Here is a 25,290-nt window from a genome sequence, read left to right on the forward strand (position 1 = left end):
CCCCTCATCTGCCCCTGTGACACGGGGGCTTGGTTGGTTCCTCCCTATGGAGACCATTGTGACTCTGTGGGAACTCATGGAACCAAGGGGGGCCACGGTGACACTTTGGGGCCTTGTGGGACCATGGCGACCATTAAAACCCTTCATGGCCACGTGTAACTAAGGGACATTGTGACACCTCAGAGCCTCATGGAACCAAGGGGCCATTGGGGCACTGTGGGGCCCCATAGAACCAAGGGAAGATGGAACAGGTCTGGCTGGTTTGGCCTCCCAGGGGTCACCTGACAGGTCCAGCTGATCTTGGAATGTCAAAAGCTGCTTCTAAACTTCCCTTGGAACACTGGGACTCCATGATTTCATTCCTATGGAAAAAAAGTCTGCCTGTTTTTAAATGTCCATGGCCAAAATTGATACTTCCCAAAAAAACATTGCATACATACAAGGGTATCTCTCAAAAAAAAAACAAACCCTGCCAGCTAGGGAAGGCCTTCTCCTTGGGTGGACACCTCTCATTTCCTGCTGAAATAATGGGGCTCTCTGCCTTCTATCCTATGGTAAAGAATCAGCCTCCTTTTGCAGAGGCTGTGGCTAAAATTAGAATTTTGTCTCTCAAATTCTGTATATCCAAGGATTGCCTCAAGACAATAGTAGCCAAGACAGACAGGACAGGCTGGCCATGGCCACTGGAGATTTTCTTAGACTGTGAGCACAATGTTTTTGTTTGCCAAGAACTTGGAAAGGGTCCAGAGGTCTCTCAAGGAGGGGTTTGGAGGCCTCAAGCACATGACCACTATATAGAGACAAAGGAGCTCTGTGTTCAGTGGAGTGAAGACTGAGGACAGCAGAGGAGAGCCCTGGGAGGGATTGAAGGGTGGTTTCAGGGATGGTAGATCCTTTTGATATAGCAGAGAACAGCCAGAGAAAAAAAAAATTAATGCCAAGTACAGCTGAGGGGGGCAAGACTGAACACAAGGGGAAAAGAATTTCTGTCCCAGTGTAGGGCTGTGGAGCAATACATTCCCCAGAAGGAGCCTGGAGCAGCCCAAGGCTCTGTGTGGCCAGGCAGAGGCTGGCAGGAGGCAGAGCTGTCAGCAAAGGAAGGGCCCAGCCAGGTGGGGCAGCCGGGGGATGACGACAGCCTGCAGGGACAGAGGCGCAGGGCATGGACACCGTAGGACAGCCTGGGCTGCACAGGGCACAGGGATGGGCAGCAGCTGCAAGGCCCTGACACAGCCAACTCCTGCAGCACTTGGGCCATGGCTGCTGGGCCTGGGCCTGAGCCATGAGCAGGAGACAAGGGACCCTTGCAGCCCTGGGGCCTCATTGCCTCCTTGGCCCTGCTCAGCAGCCTGGCAGGGGCCGCCCCATGGTCCTGCCCTTGGCATTGCACATCCCCACATCCCAGTGGCCTGGGAAGAGCCCTGAGCACTGAGGGAGGGACAGGATGTGCCTTGGTGTGGAGGTGCGCGCGTGACCCCAGTTCTGTTCTGTTGTTAAAGTTTACAGTTGTTAAAATTACATTTATTGCATTTGCTCAACATGGCCTCCTTTCTCCTCAGGTTTTACCGCCAAACCCTCAGTTGCTAAGTTATCCCCATCCCATAATAGTTGTTTACCACTTTTGTTCATCTGTCAATCTTTAAGTTATATAATTTCTCCTCCTCCTAGTCATGTAATCCCCCCTCCCCTTGTTATATATCATTGGTTGAAGTTTTGATAGATTGCTGTCATGCCACACCCCACCCATGTTCCATTGGTCCTTGATGATCCTTCCCTTTGATACTCACCCCTCAATAAAAAGCCGTGCACACCAAGGATTGGTGTCTCTCCGGAGCACCACCTCGGGAAGCACGCTCCTGTTGTTGGAAGCTCCTGAGAATTCCGTCTCTTTACTTCTACCTGCGCTGTAGCTGGGCTGCGCCACTCCTCTGGCTAAGTGGCCCCTGGGTTGTGGTGGCGGCAGGGCTGGCCGGAGCGCCGCACCCCTTGGGTGAGGAAAGCCGACCACTGCACCTTGGCAGGGGCTGGGGCTCAGGCCTTGGCCCTTGGCATTCCTGAAACACATCCAGGTTTGGTCAGCATCAGAGACACCTTTTCCTTGTTTGTCCCCACCTGTCATCACTGCCTGCAGTGTTCTGCTCTAACTGGAAGCTGGGGACACTTTCTCAGTTGTGTCCCTCAGTGAGACCCATTAAAACTTAAAGAAAATTTGGAGTTTCAGTCTCAATTGGAATACTTTTTAAGAAGTTCTTGAAAGAGTTCTTCAAAAGTTTTTTAAAACACTCTCAGGGACTGACACCACCATAAACAACATCAAAGCCCCAAGGGGCTCATTAAAGTCCTTATGCTGTGTCTGTGCTGCTGAGCTGGGCTGGGCTCCTGGCACAGAGGCAGCTCCTGGCAATCAAGAAGAGCTTCAAAAAGACATTTCTTCTGAGAAGCAGATTCTCTCCCAGCCCAGCAGGGCTGAGGGCACTGCCTGCAGGTACCTGAGAGCAGTGAAGCAGAGACGGGCTTAAAGCAACTTGATGAACAATTCTGAGCTCATTCATGGAGAAATCTTCACCACTTCTGACACAGTGAGACTCTGGCTGCAGGGATCTCCTAAAGCTGACCAAGGACAGGACTGACAGCACTGTAAGGATGGCTCTGCTGCCCTTTCTGCTTTGGGGGAGGATGTGCTCCAGAGCCGGGCTGCCCTGGGCACCGTCAGAGGGACAGGGCAGGACGGCTCCTGCTGCCAGGGACGGCTGCAGGGGCTGAGGCTGGGGCTGCAGCCAGGGCTGCCCAGGGCTGTGGTGCAGAGCAGGTGCTGCAGCCCTGAGGGCTCTTGGCCAGGCCAGGGGATCTGCCACCTGCCAGGGGCAGCTCTCAGCCTGCCTGGGAGCTCCCATGGATGGTGGAGGGGAGCTGTGGGTGCAAGGAGTGACTCCTGTCCAGGGCAGGTCCTGCTGCTGGGGAGAGGGTGCTGTGTGTGCTAGGGCTGCTCAGAGCTCCAGCTCATGCCCAGGTCATTTCTGGTGAGACTTTTCATGAGCAACTTCAGGGCAGAAGTTTCTTGCTTGAGTCTCTGCTTTCCTCAATCTGTGCTCCCACTTGTTCCTGGCTCAGCTTGCTGGAAAGGAAACTCAGCTGTGCAGGGCAGAGCAGGGGCTGAGGCTCTTGAACCATCACACTGAGAATTCCTGGGAACTTCAGCACGTGCCTCCAGTTCTCCAGCCTCCAGATCCATCCAGCATCACCTTTCCATGGTACCCAGGCCTGGGGGAGCTGTTCTTTAATCCCTGCAGCCCCGAGCAGCTGCAGGGCAGAGCTGGCCCAGGGGCTGGGCTGGGCTCTGGCAGCACTGGCAGGGAAGGAGCCCGGGCCCACAACTCAGGCTGGGACAACTCCAGCAGCAGAGACGTGGGCAGGGAGGGAGGGAGGCAGTGCTGAGGGAAGCCCTGCTGCAGGGGACATGTGGCACCTGCCAGCCCTGCCCTGCAGGGCACACACTGCCCTGAGCAGCACAGCTCCTGTGTCCCCTCCCAGCCAGCACAGCCCTCAGCCCGGGGGCTCAGGGCCCTCAGTCCCCTCCTGGGCCAGCAAAGCAGCCCCAGAGATGAAGGGCATCTCTCCTGCCATGTGCCCATTCCCTGCTGACCAGGGCCTCAGGGCCACTGTCCTGCCCTGCTGCTGCCTGGCAGGGGCTGTGCAGGGCTGGGCAGAGAAAGGCTTTTCCTCAGGGCCCAGATCTCTCTCTCCTTGCCTTGCCCAGGTGCTCCTGGCATTGCTGAGGGGCTCTCTGGGAATGGCAGTTCCAGCTGCAGGCTCAGGCCCAGCCCTTGGGCTCCTCCTGTGCAGGCTGAGCACAGATATGGGGTGTCCCAGCTCCCTCTGCCTCGGGGAGCTCTGGGCAGGACAGGCTGGCTGGCTGGGAATGGGCTGAATCTCCCTGACTTTGGGAACAGCAGGAGGCACTTTGTGTGCCAGGGATCCCTCTGCTCTCAGCAGTGTCTCCTGGCTCTCCAGGGTAACGCGTGAGTGGAGCTCAGAATGGTGCAAGTCCAGGGCAGCTGGGAACAGGAGAGAGGGACAGAGCAGCTCCTCTCAGTCTGCACTAATTCTCAGACAATCCTCCTGCCTCACTGGACTCCCTGATCTCCCCAGGTGCACCAGAATTTTTCGTTCTGAATCCTGCAATTCCCATCCCTTTGCCCTGGCAAATCCCATGCCTTAGGAGGAGATTCTTTGTCCAAATTCAAACACCATGACTGGCCCCTGCCCTCACTGTTCCCCTGCACTGACTGGGGTTCAGGGCTGACTCCCAGGTGTCCTGCAGGTTGAGCTCTTGCTCCTCACTGAACATTGGCCAGCAGGAATCAGGGCTCCAGAAACCAAGGTGAAGGAAGTTCTCCTACATATAGACAAGGGGAAGGTGTTTAGTGGCAAGGAACGGTCTAAGGGCTTTGATTTTACTGTGAGGAATCTCCCTTCAAATGTCGCTGCCTTTTTTCTTTCTGCAGGTTGGGATGTCCAGAGACATCAAATGTCCAACAGCAGCTCCATCAGCCACTTCCTCCTGCTGCCATTGGCAGACACGCGGCAGCTGCAGCTCCTGCACTTCTGCCTCTTCCTGGGCATCTCCCTGGCTGCCCTCCTGGGCAACGGCCTCGTCATCAGCGCCGTGGCCTGCGGCCACCACCTGCACAGCCCCATGTTCTTCTTCCTGCTCCACCTGGCCCTCACCGACCTGGGCTCCATCCTCACCACTGTCCCCAAAGCCATGCACAATTCCCTCTGGGACACCAGGAACATCTCCTACACAGGATGCGCTGCACAGCTATTTATGCTTGTCCTTTTCATTTCAGCAGTTTTCCCTCCTGACCATCATGTGCTATGACCGCTACGTGTCCATCTGCAAACCCCTGCACTACGGGACCCTCCTGGGCAGCAGAGCTTGTGCCCACATGGCAGCAGCTGCCTGGGCCAGTGCCTTTCTCCATGCTCTGCTGCAGACAGCCAATACATTTTCCCTGCCCCTGTGCCATGGCAATGCCCTGGGCCAGTTCTTCTGTGAAATCCCACACATCCTCAAGCTCTCCTGCTCACACTCCAAACTCAGGGAACTTGGGATTATTGTGATTGGGATCTGTTTAGCTTTTGGCTGTTTCATTTTCATTGTTTTCTCATATGTGCAGATTTTCAGGGCCGTGCTGAGGATCCCCTCTGAGCAGGGACGGCACAAAGCCTTTTCCACCTGCCTCCCTCACCTTGCCGTGGTCTCCCTGTTCCTCAGCACTGGCTTTTTTGCCTACCTGAAGCCTCCCTCCCTCTCCTCCCCATCCCTGGATCTGGCCCTGTCAGTTCTGTACTCGGTGGTGCCTCCAGCCTTGAACCCCCTGATCTACAGCCTGAGGAACCAGGAGCTCAAGGCTGCAGTGTGGACACTGATCTCTGGACAATATCAGAAACATTAAACTGCTGGCCAGTTTTTGCAAGTCACTTGTAATAAAAGTCATATTTGATATTTTGTGTTGATTTGCTTGTGGGTTTTTTTCCTGTGTTTTTGTTTTCAATGATGTTCACAAAGCAAGGCCACTGTTTGTGCCCTGTCTTTTTGTTTCGCTCCACATTTTCTGTGGCCAAAGACTGTGCCAATGAGGATCTGGGCTCTCACTGGCTGTAAACGAACTAAAAGATCTCCAGGCAAAGTTTTCACTGGAGATCACTTGTTTTCTTCCCTTCTCTGGGCATGCAGCAGCAATGTGTGTGTGCAGAGCTGGGGGCAGATCACTGCTGGCACAGCAGCTCTGCTCCTGCTGGCCACACCATCCCAGATCCAGACCAGGGGCCATTGGCCTTCTTGGCCACCTGGGCACACTGCTGCCTCATGTCCAGCCTGCTGTCCAGCACTGCCCCAGCTCCCTTTCTGCCTGGCCACTCTCCAGCCACTCTGTCCCCAGCCTGGAGCACTGCAGGGGTTGTTGTGGCCAAAGGGCAGGACCCGGCCCTTGGTCTTGTTCAACCTCCCATGGTTGGATTTGGGCCCTGGATCCAGCCTGTCCAGGGCCCTGTGCAGAGCCCTCCTACCCTCCAGCAGATCCACACTCACACTCAGCTTGGTGTCACCTGCAAATCTGCTGATGGTGGACTCAATCCCCTCATCCACATCATCAATGCAGATCTTGAAATCCACGCTGGCTGGCTCTGATCCCTGGGCCATCCTGTGGGTGCCCTGTGATGGCCCTCAAGGTGATCTGTTCCATAACCTCTCCAGGCACCCAGGTCAGGCTGACAGGCCTGGATCTCCCCAGATCCTCCTTCCAGCCCTTCTTGGGGATGGGCTCACATTGGCACCTCCAGTCCTCTGGGACCTCCCTGGGGAGCCAGGACTGATGAGAAATGCTGGAGAGCAGCTTGGGGAGCTCATCCACCAGCTCCCTCCTGCCCCTAGGATGGATCCCATCTGGTCCCTGAGACACCTGTGAGCATCTGAGTGGCTCAGCAGGTCAGCAGCTGCTTCCTCCTGGATTACAGGGGGGCTCTTCTGATCCCTGCGCTCATCTACCAGCCCAGGAGGGCACTTGTCCTGAGGACAAACTGTCTGATTGTTGAAAACTGAGGCAAAGAAGGGGTTAAGTACCTCAGTCTTTTCCTCATCTTTGGTAACTGTATCATTGCCAATAAGCAACAGAGGTGTTCTTTGTCCCTCCTTTTGCCATTAATGTATCTTTAAAAACATATTTATTATCTTTCACAGAATATGTCTGGTTAAATCCTAATTGAGCTTTCATCTCTCTAATTTTCTTTTTGCCTGACTTAGCGACGTCCTGAAACATTTCCTGAGTTGGCTTCAGCTCTGTCCAAAGCTGATGCACCCACTTTTATTCTCCTGAGTTCCCACAAAAGCTCCATGCCAAGCAGACCAGTCCTTTTCGTCTCTGGGTCACCTTTCAGCACGCAGGAACAACCTGCTCTTGCTCCTTTGAGATTTCTTTCCTGAAGAAAGAAATCCAAAGGGGTCCATACTTCCTGGACACCCTAGCTTTTAGAGGCTGTTTCCTTTAAAAAATCAGATCCTGTTTCAATTCCCCCCAAATCTGCATCTTTAATAGGCTGAAGTCTGTCCTCTCTATGTCCAGTGTACAAGTTTTGTTGATGCCTCTCCTTCTTTCACAGAATATAGAAAAACTCAATAATTTCATGGTCACTGCACCCCAAACAGCCTCTGACCACCACTGATCTCCCACCAGCCCTTCCCTGTTTGTGAACAGCAGCAGACAGAGCTTTCCTTGGCAGTGGGAAGAGAAGGAAACCTCCCCAAAGTGCAGCTTGGAAGGTTCAGCCTGGAGCTGAGGAAAAAGAAAAGTCCCTGGCAGGGCAGAATTTTGGTGCAGGAGGTGTCCCAGCGTGAGGCTGGGCCATGGGCTGGCTCTGTGTGCCAGGAGACGGAAGCGCTGGGTGCAGGGAGCCCAGGGAGGGCACAGAAATGCTGGGCTGAGAAATGCTGGGGGGACAGCGAGATGGGCGTGTGCAGCCGGCCAGGGCACAGCAGCAGCAGCACAGGGGGCACATCCTGCAGGACACATGGCCAAGGGCTGGGCAGGGCTGGCAGGGCCACAATTTACAGATCATCACAGGGTCTTTTATCTACAGGAGTATTGAATACACAAACTACAAATGCATATTCATAACTCTGATACCTCCCATTCCTCGCTTCGTATGGTAATTAGCCCAAAAAGCCATCAAGCATGCGTAGTTTGTTCTTTGAAATGGGTCGGTAGTCTTTTTAATGGGTTGGGGTCCCAAAATGATGAAGTAAGATTGTCTTCCTCAGCTCTGACTTTTTAACCTTTAGTGTTCGTGACAGCTAAATCCTGTTTTTCCCAGGACTGTTTGATTTATGATTGTATTGTGTTCATGGGGTCTATTGATTATTCAGGATGCAGAAGTCTAGTTTGACAGCTCCTCTGATTGATCAGTTCCTTCCAAGGATTATCAGTTCCTTCAGTCTGGCTTCTGTTAGCAAAATGGAAGTCCTAGCTACATTATCTCAGCACTATCTATTTTGACTACAGTCTTTAATTCTTCTAAATCAATGCCTCATGAGCACAGAGAAGAATGAGCCCCTTGTGTTCTGACCCTGCTGTTTGGACAACCTGCTCCTCACTCAAGGTCACCATGTCTGACATTGCCCACCCTGGGACTGAAATCCCAACATATTTTAAAAATGAGCGAATTTTTCTTGATAATAAAATTGAATTAATGATAATATTATAATAACATATATATTTAATTATAATATCATTCTGTATTTTTCTTACTTATGTATATTAAAAAATCTGTACAGTTTAGCAACCAAAAGATTTTTGGCTATTAGTTCTAAGCAACACAATTCCCTTCATTTATTAATTGACCACTAGTGGCTATTGATTTCTCCCTCTTCACACTAATTAGTCTTTTTTTGTTTTTTGTCATCTTTTTAATCATTTTCTCAGACAGGGAAAAAGAGGCCACTTTGGGTTTCATGGAGACATTTCTGGGGCACATTTGGGGCAGTTTTGAGTCTCGGGAGGGAATTTGGAAAGAACTTGGGGGTCTGGAGGACACCTGAGGGAGCCAGGTGGGACATTGGAGGGGCACTTAGGGATTCTGTCAGACAATTCGGGGTCCGGGGGGCACTTGGGGGTCCAGGGGGGCACTTGGGGGTCAGGGAGGGGAATCTGGGGCCCTTCGGGGTCCGGGCGGGCACTTGGGGGGCTCTGAGGGGACTCTCTGGAGCGCGGGGGATGATGGGAGTTGTAGGCGCGGGTAGAACACGGTTTAACGCGGCCGCGGAGCATCACGGGAGTTCGAGGCGCAGCTCCAATGGCTCTCAAAAGGGCGCGGGGCATGACGGGAGATTAAGTTACGGCAGGAAGAGCGCGTTGCATTTACCGCGGAGCATGCTGGGAGCTGTAGTCCCGGAAGTGGCTCGAACGGGGCGATTGTGGGTCCGGGAAGGCACTTGGGGGACACTTCTGCGTCCGAGCCGCGACTTGAGGTCCTCGGGGAGAGCGTAAACGGTTCTGGAGCACTTGGGGGGAGCTTGGGGAGCTCTGTCCGGGCTGTTTAGGGCGCGGGGCATGGCAGGAGGTTTAGGCGTGGAACTGTGTTATGAGGGGCTCTGAGGCCGCGGGCGATGGTACGAGATGAATTCCCAAAAGTGCCCGTAACGGGAATCTGTGGGGTTGGAGCATTCAGGGGATCTTGGAACAGTTTCTGGAGGTCCGAGTGGGCGCTGAGGGGACACCTGGGGATCCTGGAGGGTCTGGGGGACACTTACTCAGTTCAATGAGTTTATTTGCTGATGAAACATATGTATTATATTTAAAAGTTTATATTCTACAGGCATAAGTTCCATATACACAGATATCAATAGACATAAGTGCAAAAGCTGATATTCCATGTAAGAGAATGAGGTTCTATACTGTTAAGAGCAAAACTAAACCAAAAAAAAAGAAAAAACAATGGGGGTTAACAATGAATGAGGAAGGCACAGAAAAGGTTGTTATGCCACTGTAAACTTTCATCTGAGTCTACATTTCAAATAACACAGACACCCTGTCTGAAGGAGGATTTCTCCTCAGGAGAAATGTCTTTCTGAAACTTTTCTTGGTTGTCAGGAGCTGCCTCTGTGCAAGGAGCCCAGCCCAGCTCAGCAGCACAGGAAAAGTTCAAGGACTTTAATGACCCTCCCGTGGATTTGGTGTTGTTTACATCAGACTCAGTCCCTGAGAGCGTGTTCAAAAATCTTCTCAAGAACTCAAAATTAAATTGAAACACTGAAGTTTCTTGAAGTTTTAATGGGAACCACAGAGAGACTCAACGGAGAAAGTGTCCCCAGGTTCCAGTTAGAGCAGAACATTGCAGGCAGTGATGACAGGTGGGGACAAACAAGGCAAAGGGGTCTCTGATGCTGACCAAACCTGGATGCGTTTCAGGAATGCCAAGGGCCAAGGCCTGAGCCCCAGCCCCTGCCAAGGCACATCCTGTCCCTCCCTCAGTGCTCAGGGCTCTTCCCAGGCCACTGGGATGTGGGGATGTGCAATGCCAAGGGCAGGACCATGGGGCGGCCCCTGCCAGGCTGCTGAGCAGGGCCAAGGAGGCAATGAGGCCCCAGGGCTGCAAGGGTCACTTGTCTCCTGCTCATGGCTCAGGCCCAGGCCCAGCAGCCATGGCCCAAGTGCTGCAGGAGTTGGCTGTGTCAGGGCCTTGCAGCTGCTGCCCATCCCTGTGCCCTGTGCAGCCCAGGCTGTCCTACGGTGTCCATGCCCTGCACCTCTGTCCCTGCAGGCTGTCGTCATCCCCCGGCTGCCCCACCTGGCTGGGCCCTTCCTTTGCTGACAGCTCTGCCTCCTGCCTGCCTCTGCAAAGCCTTGATTCCAAAATGTTTGATTCCATTTTTACAGTGCCCCTGAAGTTTTAGCACTGGGACAACTCATGCAGGGCCTGCTGTCTCAGTGAGGATGGTTGGAAGACAGGAAGTCATCTGGCTCAAGAGTGCAGTCATAGAGAAAACAAGGACTGAATCTGGGAAGTTTGGGTATGTTTTATTGAAATGGGTAAAATGTAATATGCATTTACCATCTGGATATCAGAGAGACAGTTTTAGAATCACGTGTCAGCATAAGATAGGAGTTAGGAGTTATCCCATGTTGGACCTCAGCCCTGTATTAATGATGCCCTGCCCTGGCAGAGAAATTTCTCTCTTCTTGTGTCCAGTCTGGACCTGCCCAGGTGATGTGTGTAGCAATATTTCTTTCTCAGGCTGTTTCATACAATGAAGGAGAGCTCCACTCTCTCTGAATCCACCCTTCAAGCCCTCTCTGGCTACTCCTATTCTGTCCTCAGTCTTCACTCCCTCAGTCTCTGTGGATCATTTGATTGAGGCCTCCAGATCCCATCTTGGGAGATTTTTGGGTCCTTTCAAGGTCTTTTCAGATTAAAACATTGTGGTCATAGTCCATGAAAAATTGAAATATTTTACAGGCCTGTAGTGACAGAAGAAGGGGCAAAGCCTTTAAAATGGTTAAGCATAAATTCAGATTTGATGTAAGAAAGAAGTATTTTAGGATGAGGCCTAAAAGATGGAAACAGGTTGTTTGCGAACGTCAGTGCCACATTCCCAAAAGTGTTCAAGGTCATGAGCTTTGACCATCTGTTGCAGTGGTAGTTGTGCCTTCCCACAGCAAAGGGGCTGCAGTAGATGATATTTTAGGGCAATTACAATTTAAAAAACAAACTATAAAAATAATTAATTTAAAGAAAGTTCTGACATCTCCTCATGAAGGACTCACCAAGAGGCTCAATTGCAGAGATTTCCAGCATGACCTTGTCAGCTGAGCATGGGGGGTTCTGCATCAAGGTCTGAGACTCAGGATGGAAATCCACAAGGGGCATTTGGGGAATGTGCAAGATTTCCCATGGGATGTCTACGAAACAACCCCAGGAAGGGAGAGGATGGGGGATCAAGGTGGTTTCCTGGGAGGTGATGCTCAGTGCCCATCCCTGGCCATGCCCCACAGCTGATCCCCACAGCCTGTGGCATTTTCCTAAACCCTCCATTGCCAAGAACTGTCTGGGACAAGGCAGCTCTCTCTGCTCTGGGTACCCAGGGATGTCTCAGTGCCAGATACTGGAGTGGGGACCACAAACCATCAGCTCCTGTGTCCTTTGGGGGCCCAGGCACTGGTGAGACTGGTGTGTGTGCACACAGCACTGGTGTGTGTGGGGCTGGCTGTGACCACCAGGGAACATCAAACCAGAGCAGCCAGAGAGCAGCAGAGGCCTGGGAGCTGCTGTGGGAGATCAGTTCCTGCAGGGATCCACATGGTCTGGGTGTCTGTGCAGCTCTGCATCTCATCCTGCCATGGCAGAGCACACAAACAGCCCCTCCCTGTGTCCCTTTCTCCACTGACTGTGCTTTGGCCTGGCCTGGAAACCTCCCGAGGTCCCTCCCAGGAGGAGTCCCTGTGCATTTCCCTCCCCCATGGCTCTGCCCTTCCTGATCCAGCAGCTGTGGGGCAGCAGAGCTGGGGCAGTGCAGGGACAGGGCTGGCTCTGACAGGGCTATTGTGGGTTAGGAATGTGCTCTCCAATTTACTACTCCCACTACAAAGACCATGTGTCTCCCCAGATTTATATTCCCACCACTGTCCTCAACACCACAGGGGCTTTCCCTGCCTGGCCCTGCTTGATCTTAGCCCACGTTTCACACTCATGGATAACCTGGAGATGGTGTCCTTGCTCACCAGCCCATCTGGAGGTTGCATCTCTGCCCTGATGACCTGAGGTGTCCTGGGCCCATTGAGCCAGAAATAATTCACCCTTTTGTGGCCAGTCCAGACCCACCTGAGACACTTTAATCCTGGCAGCCCCATCCCCCTGTCCATTGTTGTGCTGCTCTTCAGTGCCCAACTCTTGGGTACGTGACCATCCACAGGAGGGACTTTCACAGCCAACTTCTCCCATGGGCAGAGATGTCTTGCCCCACTCCAGCAGCCCAGATGGGTTTCCCTCTGCGCTGCCAATTGTCCTTTTTCCATTGTTCCAGCCACCCCACAGAGCATTTGCCACCATCCTTGAGTCAGTGCAGAGGTGCAGCTCTGGCCATTTCTCTCCTCAGAGCTCCGGGTATGGTCCCAGTATTGCAGTGACTGCAGGACAGGGGACCCCACAATGGGACATTTCTTGGCCAAATACAGACAGAAAGAGGGACAAACTGTCTGTGGCTCGGGGTTGGCCTCGCAGCCGCCGCCGTGGTTTCCAGGGAGCTGCAATGTGGCCCGGCCCTGGCTGTGCCCGGCAACGCTGGCCTGGGAGAAGGTGTCGGTGCCAGCTGGCCCAGGGAGCTGCAGCGTGTGGGGAACGAATCCCTGCTGGCCTCCTGCCCCAGGGGGACACTGCAGGGCCTTGTGGAGCCAAGGGGTCATTGAGATACTTCCTAGCCAAGGGACCAGAATGAAAACTATGAGGCCCTATGAAAGTGATACTGAGATCAGCTGGATAGAAATTTTTAACACAGTTTGACTATTAGAAACTGTTCTGCCCATTGAGAGGGGCAATTTAAAGAACACAGATACCAATGGAAAGAATGGTCCTATTTTAGTATGAATATAAAGGCAACACAAAAGTAAAATTATATATTCAATGAAACTACACACTCTGCTTTAGCAACAAACAAATGTTAATAAGGTAATGCCCCTTATCATTACTATACGAGAGAAAGGATAGGGATTGAGAAAGATGCATCACCAATTGCCTAAATAAGTTACCACTTTCCAGAGTCTGCAGTTGCTGGGGAACCCCATTTCACAGCAAGGATCTGGAAAACCCTTCCCAGAAATTGGCAAAATCCTGCACTGTGCATCCACTCATAGGTGAGGTCTCCAAATTCACCCTGAAAATGGGTCCAGCTTTTATAGGCCCAAATCAGTAACTCCTCACAGAGTGGGCTATGACATCACAGAGAGGGTTATGTCACGTCATTGATCAGTTATGGCATAATAGAGGGGACTTGTTTGACATAACAGAGAGGCTGTGTGACATCAGAGAGCAGGCTTTGACATCACAGTGCAGGCTGTGTGACATCACAGCAGGGCTTTGTGAGGTCACTGAGTTGGTCACTCTGCCCCAGTCCCACTCACATTTCCCCGCAGAGAAGTCTCCCCAGCTGCTCGTGCCCAGCAGGGTCCCCTGTCCCCCTGGATCCCCCCTGCCCCCAGCACTGCAGCCTCCCCCAAGGATGTTCCACAAATCAACCCCCAGAGCCTGACACGGGGACAAGGGGCTGGGCTGTGTGACCAGGACATCCAGGACAGGGATTATCCAGGTCACTGTGGCCTGGGTTGGGTTCCCCAGAGCAGGAAAGATGTCTGGCAGCTGCAGCAGGGTTAGGGAAGGGCTCCAAGGTGAGGCTGGAGCCCTTGGGCTGTGAGGAGAGGCTGAGGGAGCTGGGCTTGTCCAGCCCTGAGCAGGGAAGGCTGAGGGGCTCCTGATCCCAGCCTGGCAGTGCCAGCCAGGAGGTGATGGAGAACACAGAGCCAGGCTCTTCACTGGGGGCCTGGTGGGATAGAAAAGACAGTGGGTGGAAGGGGCAAGAGGGGAGGTTCAGCCAGGACAGGAGGAGATGAAATGAGTCAGGTTGGTTTCAGCATTTGCTCACCCCAACAGCAGCCTGACTCCCTTCTCCATCCACCACTGACAGCTTTGCAAATGAGGAGTTGTTCAGGATGTTTTATCCCTACTTTGTGCAGAGCATCCTGATTCAACAACTGAACTGTGTTTATATCTATCACAGAATCATCTTTGTCTAAAATTGGTTTTGTACAGGAATCCCTTGTGAATGGTGGACATGTTGGATGTTGCTGGGCTGCTTCACATTGCTGAGGGAAGAGTTTCAATGTCTCTTAAAATTTATCAGGTTAACATATTTTATGTTGGCAATGAAGAGACATTTTCTGTGCCTCTGAGTCCCACCAATTCTTGACCCAAAAGGACTCAAACCTGGTGTGAGTTTTGGTTCCCACTCCAGTGGTGGCATTTGGACCTGCCTCCATACCCAGAGCAGAGCTGCCTTGTCCCAGAAAGTCCCTGACAATGCAGGGATGAAGGGAACAGGACAGGCTGTGGGGATCAGGGGCAGGGCACAGCCAGGGATTTGGGGTGGTTGTGAGCCCAGGGCAGGAGCCGGCCCTTGGCCTTGCTGAACCTGATCCAATTGTCCTGGGCCCATGGCTGCAGCCTGTCCAGATCCCTCTGCAGAGCTTCCTGCCCTCCAGCACAGCCACACTCCCACCCAGCCTGGGCTCACTGGAAACTGACTGAGGGTGCCTTCGATGTCCTTGTCCAGATCATCCATCAAGAGATTTAACTGACCTGGCCCCAGTCCTGAGCCCTGGGGACACCCCTGGATGTGACTCCATTCCTCAGCTGCTCTGAGTGCCAGGGGCTGGATGAGGGAAGTGGTGGGGTGGGGGTAGGGACAAAGTCTGATTGATTGTCAGCCATGAAGGGTCTTGATTTTCAGATCTATTCAGACTGCACGAGGAGGTGCTGGTGATCAATATCAACTGGGGATTGCTGATATCAATCTATGAACAGGAAATGAAAATGAAACAGGACAAAACAATTCTCTCTTCATTGTTTTCAATACAGTATATTCACTTCGAAGACACTTCTGAAATCTCTCTAATAAACCACAGAAGAATTGATGGCTTGAGTTATTCCCAGAAGCTTGTCTTGTTTGGGTGTTTTGAACAAATGTTAATGAGCCTTTGTCAATGAATTTCTCAACTGAAGAGCTCAAAAAAGAAGAGGCATCTGGAAAAGGAAAATTCATCAGCAACCTGCAAGTGGCTGAGGATCCATCCTGATCAGAGCAGCAATGAACAGAAATGGGCAGAGCTTTGTGGCTGCCCCAGCTCTGGGATGGGCCCTGGGCCTGGAGCAGGAACAGCTCCTGAGGGCCACAAGGGCACAAGGGGCTGTTGTGCTGGCCTGGGCAGATGGGATGGCAGCAGGGGCTGCAGAGCTCTCAGGATCTCCTGCAGAGGAGAGCAGGGCACCCAGGGAGCCTCCTTTTCCTTTGGCCAGGCAGGTTCCCCCATGGCTGGGGCTGAGCCCTGTGTGAGCTGCAGCTGCTGCTGTGCCCTTGAGAGGGGCTGAGGCCGTGGGGCCCCTGCCCAGAGCAGCCTGGGCTGAGCAGAGCTGTGGGGCCAGAGCCAGCTGGGCTGTGCTGGGGAGAGGCCCTTGGTGCTGCACAGAGCTCAGGGCAGCTGGCAGAGCTGGCAGGGAGCTGGGCTGGGCTGAGAGAGCCTGGCACAGAAACCATCAGTGTCCATCTCAGCCTGGGGGAGCGTGCAGGGGCAGGACTCAGCCCAGGCCTGGTGGGGCAGGGCCAGCGCCTGGGGAAGGCATTGAAAACAGGCAAGTGGCCCAGAGAGGAGGCTGCTCTGTGCCCTTGGTGGCACAGACAGAGCAGGGAGGGGGCCCAGGACATTTGTCCCCAATGGCAGCCTCTGTCCCCAGGCGTTGGCAGCCCTGGCCGCTGGGCCCAGGTCTGGGGGCACTTTGGCTGTGGCCCAGCTCCATCCTCCTGCGGGGCTCAGGGCTGTTCCCAGCCATGGCCAGCCCTGCCCGGCCTCTCTGCTGGCCCAGAGCCCGGCAGAGCCCGGGGCAGGGCTGTCTGTGCAGGCCCACAGGGGCCACGGGCTGTGCAGGAGCTGGCAGAGGCTGCCCAGCAGGGAGGCCGTGGGGCACAGAGCCCCAAGGCTGCCGTGGGCACCACGGCACAGGGGCCGTTCCCACCCGCAGGGCTCCTGTCCTGCCCTGGGCCTGCACAGGGGCTGTGGCACCATGGCTGGGCCAGCGCGGCACAAAGGGGCCACGGAGCTGCTGCTGGGGGGGGACAGCAAGGCCAGGCACAGACAGGGAATTGCTGGGCACTGCCTGGGCTGGGCAGGGCTGGCTGTGGGAAGGGCAGAGCTCAGCTGGCCTTGGTGGCTGCAGGAAAAGTCCAGAGCCCAAAGAGCCTCCATGGCTGTGCTGGAGACCAAGGCTGGAGTAAGTAAATTGTGGCTGCTGCAGGATGGGGAGGGAGATTGAGTTGTTGCAGACACTGATGTGAGGCTTAGGAAGGCTTGGAGAGAAGAGAAGCTTCACAAGCCTCAAAGAGGGGGATGTCGCCAGTTGTAAAAGCATTTCCACCCTTTCAGCACACACAGTGCTTGTTCTTCAAAACTAACTGGCCAATGGAACTGCACACTGTCCATCGTGTAAGAAGTATTGGAAAGTGACCAGCTACAGTTGTGCCAACTTTTAAAAGTCCTCTGGGCAGTCAGGTGTGATTGTGGCATCACCAACCACCAGGGACTACCATATAGACCCTTAGGACAGAAGAACACATCTGTGAAGGGAGGGGAGAATATGTTAACGATTTCAGGAACATGATTACTATATGTATGTTTATTCTGTCACAATCACTGAATATGTATGTGAAACACAGTCTGTAAGCAGGAACTTTCCTGTACTCTGCATGCACACCTTCGGGAGGAGGTCTTCCTCCTTATGCATCTGTCTTAATAAAGAATGGCATTTCTTCCTCCTCCCTTGGTGTTAAGCATTTTTTTTTCTCATTTTTTGTAGCAATGTCACAATGGACCTTCACTTCCATGGGGCCCTGCAGTGTCAGAATGGCCCATTGGTTCCAAGAGATCCTGTAGTGTCAGAATGATCTCCATGGCTTTGCAGTGTCACAACTGGACTCTTGGTTATATGAGACCCCAAAGAGTCACAATGGATCCTTGTTTCCGTAAGGTTTCACTTTGTCACCATATTCTCAGCAGTTCAGTCAGGCCCCACAGTGTCCCAATGGTCTGTTTGGCTCTGCAGTTTGAAAATGGCCCTTGGTTCCATGAGGCCCTGCAGTGCCACACTGGCCCTTGGTTACACAAGACCCCACAGTGCCACAAGGATCCCCTTTGCTTTCACAAGGCCCTGAAGTGTCATAATGTCCCCTTGGTTCCTTGAGGCCCCTCAATGTCACAATGGATCACTTGGTTCCATTGGCCTCCCCTGTGTCACAACAGTTCCTTGATTCCAGGAGCCCTTGCAGTGCCACACTGCTCTCCTGGGTTCCATGAGGCCCTGAAGTGTCACAATGACCCAGCCCAGCCCATTGTGGGTGAGCTCCATGGCAGTGCCTGCTCTGGGCTGCTCCAGCACTGGGTGCACTCACTCCACAACCCTGGCCCCCTTGAAGGGCTCAGCAGCTGCTGAGGGACAGAGAGGGAGGTCAGCCTCCACATCAGCCCCAGGGCTGGAGCTCCCCAGGGCAGGGGAAATGGAGCTCAGGGACAGTGCACAACTCCTGCTCCTGGCTCCAGGAGATGCCCAGCACAGGCTGCCTCTGCCCACCCAGTGCCAGCCCCTCTCCCCAGGCCAGCACAGCAGCCCTGGGCAGGGGAGAGAGGGGCCAGGCCAGAGCTGGTGCCTGCAGCAGCAGCTTCCTCTGCATTCCTCCCTGCAGGCACAGAAACACTCCCTTGCTCTTCTCCCTGGACATCCCTTTCCCCAGCTGGGTGTGCCCTGGCTGCCTGGGCTGCCTTGTCCTGCTGCCCCAGCCCTGCTCCCCACAGGGCCCTGAGCTGGCTCTGCTGCTCGGGACACACCAGGTTCTGCTGCTGTCCATGGCCGGGGCTGCAGGGAAGCAGCAGCTCCAGGGGAAGGTGTCAGAAAGGCTCTGGGCACTGAGGCTGAAAGGGGCACCCCAGGGTGTGCAAGTTCTCTGTGTGGGAGCTGAGCTGGTGACCCCTTGAGCCCTTCCAAGGGCTGGGGCTGCACCTCCAGCTCCAGAGGAGATGGGACAGATGGGAGCAGAGACAAAGAATTCCTGCTGCATTCTTTATTGTGTTTGCTTCTACAGGTGACCTGGATCCATACGTAGAGCAGGTGTTTTGTGTCAGATAACACTGGTGGAATAAAAGGAACATTTTTTAGCAGAAAATAATATTCAATGAAAAATGCACGATAAGAAAAAGAGACTCATATGATCAGAAAAGGATCTGAATTTTTCAGAGGATGACAGATTCATTGATATTCCAGTAGTCAAACCCATTCAAATGCTCAGGGTTTTCTTGAGATCAGAAATGATCACCAGAGGCCAAAGCCACCCAGAGCTCTCTGTCCTGGCAGCTTTTGTCTAGGAAACCCCTGCATACAGGGAATTTTTAGGAGGGACTATCAATTTTGGCCATAGGACCTAGAAAGACAAATGGTTCATTTCCATCCCATGGTAACTCATAACTTTAATGGACATGTGATTCCAGAAGAGTGACCTTATATACAGGTGCTACATGTGTATTACAATTTGGCCATTACCATAACACCCACCCCAAGTCCCCAGATTCACTCCTTGTTTTTTCTATCCCTGCACTCTTGACCCAGATTTCTTCTTCTCTTGCGACCATCCTTGCTGGGTGTCAGGGTCCGCAAACATATGCAGGGAACCTGATGGTTCGTTTTGGAGATCTCAAAGCGCAAAAGACACAACAGGGGACAAACCAGTTTGCTTAAACAAAAAAATGCACTTTTATTTAGTGCCCACAATGCGATAGTAGGGAGAGAAAATAGAGAATAGTGAGAAAGATAGAGAAAGAGGGGAAGGGGGATTATAGCTACCACGTGGAGAGTCGGAGGTCCTCAAGACGTAGAGATGCCCATAGACGCGATCTTCTCCAGTGGGGTGTACACAAAGGGTGCACGGGATCTGCAGAGTCTTTATAGGGTGGTCAGGAAAAGGACCAAGGCGAGTGGAACGGAGCCAAAGAGGGCACTGGGCCAGTGCAGGCACCTGCGTCAAAGTTGGGTGCTCAGGAACAAGCGGCAAGCTGTACCCTTCTAGCACGGTCAGTATAGTCAGCTCAGTCCACTGTAACGAGCTCCTATTGTTCTTGCATTCCGTTCTCGTGGAGATGCGTATCAGTCCTCAGCAGGCGCCCCACCTCAGCCAGGCCAGGGGCTCTCCCCAGTCTCTCCGGGGGTCTTGGTCTTCAACCATCGGAGACAGTTGTGAGGCATAACACATCCTCGGACAGACTCTGACACCACCCCGTGACTCACGACTGACGACAAAGGTGTTCTCCCATCAGCAGGTTCCGTAGTCTCGTGAAGTCTTCAGGACTCATCCACATTGGCAGCATATCCCAGAAAAACAGAGACAATAGAGAGGGTGTAGAAGAGAGAGAGAGAGAGAGAGAGACAGAGAGAAAGAAGGAAAAATACGGAAAGGGAATAGAAGCAAAAATGAAACAAAAATTAAAGAAATTGATTTAACAATTTTTAACAATTTTTTCAAAATAATCAACATAAATCACCAAATAATTAATATAACAATTTTAATATTAATTCAAATTACTAAATAATTAATATAATACCATCAATTAAAATCAACAATTACAATTTTCAATCAAATACTTAATTGAAAACAATTTCTTTCACAAAATTCTTTAAATTTTTAAAATGATAATTTCTAAACAAACAAAAACAAAAAACAAAACAAAACAAAAAACCCCTTAATTTTTAATTAATATGACTAAGACAAAGCAACATTAATCAAAACAGCAAACCATTTTAAATCAAATTGTCTTTACAGGCTTAACTTTTGCTGTCTGGGTAGTGCATTTTACATCAATAACTTTAGGAGCGTCCTTTGCAAAAGGGATGCTAACTAAAACAAGGCCAATCAAAACCAAAATCAAAAGGAGGACGTAGCTGGGACTTTATACGAAAAGTCACATCTTGTAATTGTGGTAAAATTACAGACACAAAAATTAGAGTGATTTTTAGCATCTACCATTACATTTTCTACAGTTACAACATTACAGACAGTCCTAAAGCATGCACACCCATTGCCTATATACACAAGTACTGTTCCAGGAGCTTTGTTAGGATGTACTTCAAAATGACAAATATTTTGCTCGGTGTCCAGACAAATGTCCTGAGCTATGATTGCATTACTTTCACAAATGAAACCTTGCTGCTCCCTAACAACACAAGATTCTAAATTGACAGTTTGCCATTTCTCACCAGTTTGACGGGCCCATTCTCTATGCTCGGAAGGATAGAGAATAGCTCCATCATGGTTTATACCTAATGCAAAGATAGGGAATATCAAATGCACTGAAGCATTACCTATTGTTAACACAAAAGCTGTAACTGTGTTAGTATTGGGGTTATAGGTAAAGTTCACTAATTTCCACCAGGATTGGAATTCTCTTTGAAAATAATTTGCATTGTCCCAAATTATTTTCCAAATTTCAGTAGGAAGAATTCTTTCTTCTTCTTGCCTTATAATTAAGGCAACAACCATTTGCATCCAAAGCTGTGCCTGGATGCAGCTAAGGGCCAAATAAATATTGTTTTGTGTAGCATCAGGTGTATCAATTACCAATTTGCTATCATTCACATTTATCTTTTCCCAATTTGGTAATATGTTTAATAGCAACCACTGAAGTGTCCCCAAAGCCAATAAGGACAATTATAATGATTGTTATAATTTGGTCAAATCTTTGATTGTGGCAACCAATTTGTTCATTAATATTTCTGAATCAATGCTATTTAAAATTTCTGTTTAAAATATTTATCATGGTTTATATGGCCTTCATGTCCCTCGGAGTTCTCCTGTGGAAAGTAAGCACAACAGAATCTGCCACGAGGAGGCAGGAGGTTAAAATGATGAAAATTGCCCATCCTGTATTTATTCGATGCTCCTTCCCTAGAGCATCAAAGGCTGCCCATGTATATTTATTCAGAGGGGATTTCAGCACTAGTGGTACTTCCCCTACAGTAGGGAGGTCCACCAAAACAGACTGTCCAGGGCAATGTGCTGGATTGCTGGAATCACTTGGTCCCCATAGTGAGGGAATTATGCTTGAAGCTGTCAGGCAAAAGGCAGAAGGATCAGTAAACCAAGGATTTGCTGGCTGTTCGGGGGAAAAGGGAGGGGTAATGACTGAGGCAGGTTTGTCTTGGATGCCATCCAAGTTTTCTGCTTCTTGTAGTGCTAGATTTTTCACAGCTCCTTCAGTTATTGAGAAGATGTTACAATAATGTTCAATCTGAGCAGACCAATGTCTTACTGAGGCCCTCTGGGCCACCCCGGCAGGTGGGGGAGTCCCAGTAGTGACTGACTTAACCTTGAAGGGGCCTCTCAAAACAATTGGTTGTTGTTGTGCAATTTTCTCCACTTCTATGAGAGCTAAGCTAACCACAAACAAGCCTTTTTCCCAGTTAGTGTACCTCTTTTCAGCATCTTTAAAGCCACAGGAGTAAGAACTGACAGATCTGATTGGGCCTTCAGGACCCTTTTGCCATATATATAATGACAATCCTGAGGTGGCAAATCTCCATTCTACCTGAAAAGGATCTGCTGGGTGGATAGAGCCAAGGGCTTGGTGAGCAGTTGCTTCAAAATGCAGCGATTTTATTTTAACCAATTTATCATAAGGCAATTTGTCCATTACTTCTCGAGGTAGTCCCCTTTTCAGCCCTAGCAACCACAACTGCTGCTGGTTAGAGATTTGTTTTTCCTTTTCTGGTTTTTCATTAGGAGAAGCAATGTGCCTGACTTCTCTGGGTTTTTCGGGTCTGTCCTCTGAGTGCTTCACTGGTCCGTATTTTCCACTGTTATGACTGTTGTTAGATTGTGTGCTAGGAGTAGTAAAAGGCGAGAAGTCAGTGGAGTCAGTGGAACCGGTTTGACCACTTGTGTGTCCAAGAAATCTTTCAAGCCTATCTACCGGAGTGATAGATGCTATTGTTTTTTGGAAAAGAATTACTGTTGGTTTAAGAGACTCCGGCAAACCTCGAATTAGGGGGGTCATAATCTCGGGTCTGACAGGCTGTTGCATGGGTGACTCATAGACAGAAATCAATTTTCTTTCATGTATCATTTGCAAGCATGCAGCTTTGTGTATGTTTTCTAGGAGTTGGTCCGGGGTGCCGACTATTGCCAGAGGGTCACCCCTTTCAAGGGGGCTTAGTCCCCCTGCCCAGTGAGCTGCACGCTGTGTCAGGGACCATGGAGCACGTGTATTCCCTGTTGTTAAGAAAACTCCATGTCCCCAGTAGCCACTTGCTTCTTGTTCACTTAATTTAATTTGGTCACCACCAGTAAGTGAAACTCTAAAGACATACTTCGTCTCTGATTCGCTAGAAAGTCGGGAGTATTCTTTCTTTAATTTAGCTAATTCAGTGGCTGTGTTTGGTGTTCCTTTGGTGGTTATATGGAGGTCATGAACCTCTGCATTTATATAACTAAATTCTGTTTTGACAAGAGGTCTCAAATTGGAGCAACAGAGTTCCCCACAATTTTGCATGTGTGCTAATTCTTTCTGAGGGTATATCTGTTTAATGCTGTATGTCTCCTTTCCTCTTGTTTCCTTTGGTGAATCTACAAGTTTTAAATTTTTGCTCCGCTCTTCTGCAAGGGAAATCTCCAGCAAATAAATCCGACTTCTTTCCTGTTCTAATTGTTTTTGCAAAGCTTCTACCAAATCTTGCAGGGATTCTATTACTTCTCCCTCTTGATTTCTTTTCTGTTCCAATTGTTTTTGCAGGGATTCTATTTCTGCTCTCTCTTCACTTAGCCGTTTAAAATGGGTTTCTATGGCTGCCGAAAGGCAGGCCCCCAAAACTGAGCAAATAATGGTTTTATTTCTGCCCAGTTTATACTTAGCATCATGTTGCAAAGAATATATTCTATCTACAATGTTTTCACACTTAAACCAATTATCTTGTGCCCACTCTTCTCCGGCTGGAGAAGGTCTAGCACCATGCTTTGTTAACAAAGCAAAAAGAATATCCTTATCTTTTGTGCTAGAATTTTCACTCATTTTTTTTGTGAAGGGACAAAAACCACTCTCAGGGAGGTATTCTTAAAGTTACAAACAATGGCACAGCTAATACTGTGTTTCCCTTCGCTTCCCTGGAATGGGAGAGGAGACCCAGCTGCTTGGGAGGCACTTCTTCACAAAAAATGCCTGTTGTCTCCTCAACTACACCAAGCAGCTTAAAACACAGAGTCCCATCTTTTGCACAGTGAGATCGTTTCTGAAATATCCTGATGACAGGGAGTGCTTATTCGCCTGGGTGTATACAGTTTGCGGGAATTTTCCCTCGCCCCCCTTGCTTTCTAACAGCGCTCACCGAAGTGGCGTGCTAGGTGCGGCTGAGACGAGGGTCCTTCCCCTTCTACAAACTATATAAAACCCGCAACTCCACAGTCTATCAAGATCCTGTCCGTGACGCCAATTTAAATGTCAGGGTCCGCAAACATATGCGGGGAACCTGATGGTTCGTTTTGGAGATCTCAAAGCGCAAAAGACACAACAGGGGACAAACCAGTTTGCTTAAACAAAAATTGCACTTTTATTTAGTGCCCACAATGCGATAGTAGGGAGAGAAAATAGAGAATAGTGAGAAAGATAGAGAAAGAGGGGAAGGGGGATTATAGCTACCACGTGGAGAGTCGAAGGTCCTCAAGACGTAGAGATGCCCATAGACGCAATCTTCTCCAGTGGGGTGATCACAAAGGGTGCATGGGATCCGCAGAGTCTTTATAGGGTGGTCAGGAAAAGGACCAAGGCGAGTGGAATGGAGCCAAAGAGGGCACTGGGCCAGTGCAGGCACCTGCGTCAAACTTGGGTGCTCAGGAACAAGCGGCAAGCTGTACCCTTCTAGCACGGTCACTATAGTCAGCTCAGTCCACTGTAACGAGCTACTATTGTTCTTGCATTCCATTCTCGTGGAGATGCATATCAGTCCTCGGCAGGCGCCCCACCTCAGCCAGGCCAGGGGCTCTCCCCAGTCTCTCCGGGGGTCTTGGTCTTCAACCATCGGAGACAGTTGTGAGGCATAACACATCCTCGGACAGACTCTGACAGCATCTCCCTGGCTGCCCTCCTGGGCAACAGCCTCGTCATCAGTGCCGTGACCTCCAGCCACCACCTGCACAGCCCCATGTTCTTCTTCCTGCTCCACCTGGCCCTCACCAACCTGGGCTGCATTCTCACCACTGTCCCCAAAGCCATGCACAATTCCCTCTGGGGCACCAGGACCATCTCCTACACAGGATGTGCTGCTCAGCTCTTTCTGCTTGTCTTCTTCCTTGCGTCAGAGCTTGCCCTGCTGACCATCATGTGCAACGACCGCTACGTGTCCATCTGCAAACCCCTGCACTACGGGACCCTCCTGGGCAGCAGAGCTTGTGCCCACATGGCAGCAGCTGCCTGGGCCAGTGGCTTTGTCTATTCACTGCTGCACACGGCCAATACATTTTCCCTGCCCCTGTGCCATGGCAATGCCCTGGGCCAGTTCTTCTGTGAAGGTCCCCAGATCCTCAAGCTGTCCTGCTCCAAATCCTACCTAAGGGAACTCAGGCTTCTAATCTTCAGTTTTTTATTCACTTCTGGTTGTTTTGTGTTCATTGTTTTCTCGTATGTGCAGATCTTCAGGGTTGTGCTGAGGATCCCCTCTGAGCAGGGACGGCACAAAGCCTTTTCCACCTGCCTCCCTCACCTGGCTGTGGTCTCCCTGTTCCTCAGCACTGGCACATTTGCCTACCTGAAGCCCCCCTCCATCTCCTCCCCATCCCTGGATCTGGCCCTGTCAGTTCTGTACTCAGTGGTGCCTCCAGCCCTGAACCCCCTCATCTACAGCCTGAGGAACCAGGAGCTCAAGGACACTCTGAGGAAAATGATGACTGGA

General features: G+C 51.1%; 1 long non-coding RNA gene and 1 pseudogene across 2 annotated transcripts; both read left to right on the top strand.

The window, feature by feature from the left end:
* Nucleotides 1–4,528: 4,528 nt before the first annotated feature.
* On the top strand, nucleotides 4,529–5,459 carry LOC310920649 (olfactory receptor 14A16-like; annotated as a pseudogene). The gene has a single exon. The product of its transcript is annotated as an olfactory receptor 14A16-like (transcript).
* A 3,486-nt stretch (nucleotides 5,460–8,945) lies between these two features.
* LOC310920681 lies at nucleotides 8,946–15,449 on the top strand. The gene is made up of 3 exons (XR_014592027.1): nucleotides 8,946–9,025; nucleotides 10,434–10,567; nucleotides 15,181–15,449. It is a non-coding gene; the product is annotated as an uncharacterized lncRNA (long non-coding RNA).
* Nucleotides 15,450–25,290: the final 9,841 nt, after the last annotated feature.

The sequence above is a fragment of the Zosterops lateralis genome (genome assembly GCF_965231275.1).
Source record: "Zosterops lateralis genome assembly, chromosome: 31".
In the NCBI taxonomy this organism is placed as follows: domain Eukaryota; kingdom Metazoa; phylum Chordata; class Aves; order Passeriformes; family Zosteropidae; genus Zosterops; species Zosterops lateralis.